This window comes from Glycine max, chromosome 7 (genome assembly GCF_000004515.6).
Source record: "Glycine max cultivar Williams 82 chromosome 7, Glycine_max_v4.0, whole genome shotgun sequence".
Taxonomy (NCBI): domain Eukaryota; kingdom Viridiplantae; phylum Streptophyta; class Magnoliopsida; order Fabales; family Fabaceae; genus Glycine; species Glycine max.
In genome coordinates, this window is record NC_038243.2 from 28,416,175 (window position 1) to 28,418,377 (window position 2,203).

At 40.6% G+C, this 2,203-nt stretch overlaps 1 non-coding gene across 1 annotated transcript; it reads left to right on the forward strand.

Annotated features, from left to right (window-relative positions):
- The first annotated feature begins 1,232 nt into the window (after window positions 1-1,232).
- On the forward strand, window positions 1,233-1,339 carry LOC113002258 (small nucleolar RNA R71). Its single transcript, XR_003267802.1, has one exon. It is a non-coding gene; the product is annotated as a small nucleolar RNA R71 (small nucleolar RNA).
- The last annotated feature ends 864 nt before the right edge of the window (window positions 1,340-2,203 follow it).

The window sequence follows — 2,203 nt, forward strand, 5'->3', positions numbered from 1 at the left end:
CATTGCCCTTGAGCTTCCTTTTGTGGGTGCACAACTCCTTTAGAAACTTGGCTTATCTTGGAATCTGCTTAATGGCATCTAGCAGAGGTATGTTCACCTCTACTTTTCTGAAGGTCTCCAAGATCTCCTTTTCCGCTTCTTCCATCTTTTTGTTTGGAATTGCTCAAGGTGGGAATGGAAGAGGGATAGGAGGCTGCTGTAGGTTGGAATTACTAGAAGAAGGTCCACCTACATGAAAATTTTTGTTAGGAAGCTTTCTCTTTTGTGCAACTATCTCATCCTCTTTTTCAGGTGTAGAATGAAGCTTGACAGGTTCAGGTGCAGGTGCTGCTACTGGTGGAGGCACTTGAATTTGGTTGCCAGACCTCAAGGTGATGGCACTCACATTTTTTGGATTTTGTACAGTTTGTGAAGGCAATTTGTCAGAATTTTGGGACTGAGCTTGGTTCATCTGAGTAGCCATCTGCCCCATCTTATTTGTCAGACTCTGAATGGAGGCTTTTGTCTCTTGCTGAAATTGCATATTCTGGATGGTCATTTGCCTCACTAACTCTTCTAAGGAAGGTTGAGGAGAGGCCTCAGTTGCTTGTTGTCTTTGTTGTGATTGCTGCTGCTGTTGCTGCATTGGAGGAGGAACATATGGCTTGCTTGGACCAGCAACATTCTGAAAAGGAGGGATATGTTGTTGTTGTTGTGGAGGACTTGTCCATTTCAGATTTGGATGATTTCTTCAACCTGGATTGTATCTATTGCTTGAAAGGTCATAATGATTCTGTTGTTGCTGGTTTTGTTGCTGAGGAGGTCTATTATAAATGTTTGCAGCATAAGCTTTAGGTTTCTCATTGACTCCAGATTGTTGTAAAGAAGGACACAGATCTGTATGGTGATCTGCAGAAGAACATAGACCACAGACTCTTGCGACAGGTGCAGATGCAGATTTCTGATTCATGGCAAGTTGAGTTACTAGGTTGACCAAGGCATCAAGTTTTCCTTCAAGCTTTTTATTTTCAGTAGATGAAGATGAATCCGTGGCCACCTCATGGACTCCTCTAAGGACAATAGCATCATTTCTTGCACTGAATTGTTGGGAGTTGGAAGCCATCTTCTCAATCAAATTCCTAGCCTCAGCAAGGGTTATATCACCAAGAGCTCCACCACTGGCAACATCAATCATACTCCTCTCCATGTTGCTAAGTCCCTCATAGAAATATTGAAGAACGAGTTGCTAAAAAATCTGGTGATGAGGGCAGCTTGCACACAATTTCTTGAATCTTTCCCAGTACTCATACAAGTTTTCTCCACTAAGTTGCCTGATGCCTAAAATGTCTTTTCTGATGGCAGTGGTCCTAGATGCAGGGAAGAATTTCTCCAAGAACACCCTATTAAGGTCATCCCAGTTGAAAATAGACCTAGGAGCAAGGTAGTATAGCCAATCTTTTGCCACTCCCTCCAGAGAATGAGGAAAAGCCTTTAGAAAGATATGATCTTCTTGGACATCAGGGGGCTTCATGGTGGAACAAACAATACGGAACTCCTTAAGATGCTTATAAGGATCTTCACCTGCAAGACCATGAAACTTGGGCAGCAAATGTATTAGTCCAGTCTTGAGAACATATGGAACACCCTTATCAGGATATTGAATGCACAAGCTTTCATAAGTGAAATCAGGTGCAACCATCTCCCTAAGAGTCCTCTCACGAGGTGGAGGTTGAGCCATGTTCTCAGTATAAAAATTAGTGGTGGAATGCTCAAAATCATAATATTCAGAATCACTAGCAACAGAATACTCAAAATGCACAAAATGATCAGGATGCACACTATGCCTAACTAATCTATGAAAGGTTCTATCTATTTCAGGATTAAAGGGTTGTAAATCACCTGGATTGCCCCTAGTCATGCACTATATGCAGCAAATAATGTGTTTCTCAACAAGCACCTAACAAGGGGGTAAAACTACAACTATACTCAAACGGTATCCAAATGAGCTGAAATTTTGTGAGGAACACCCTAAAATCATGAAAAGATAGCACAAAAATTTTCAAACAAAAATTCAAAGTCTAACTATGAAAACTACCTAATCAAAATTTAGAAAAATAGGACAATAATACTTGAAAAATAAAAGAAAATTTGGTAAACGGATGATTTTTGGAGTTTGGGAGACCCCAACCAGCTAAAGTAGGTTGTCATAGTATGGTAAATTTTT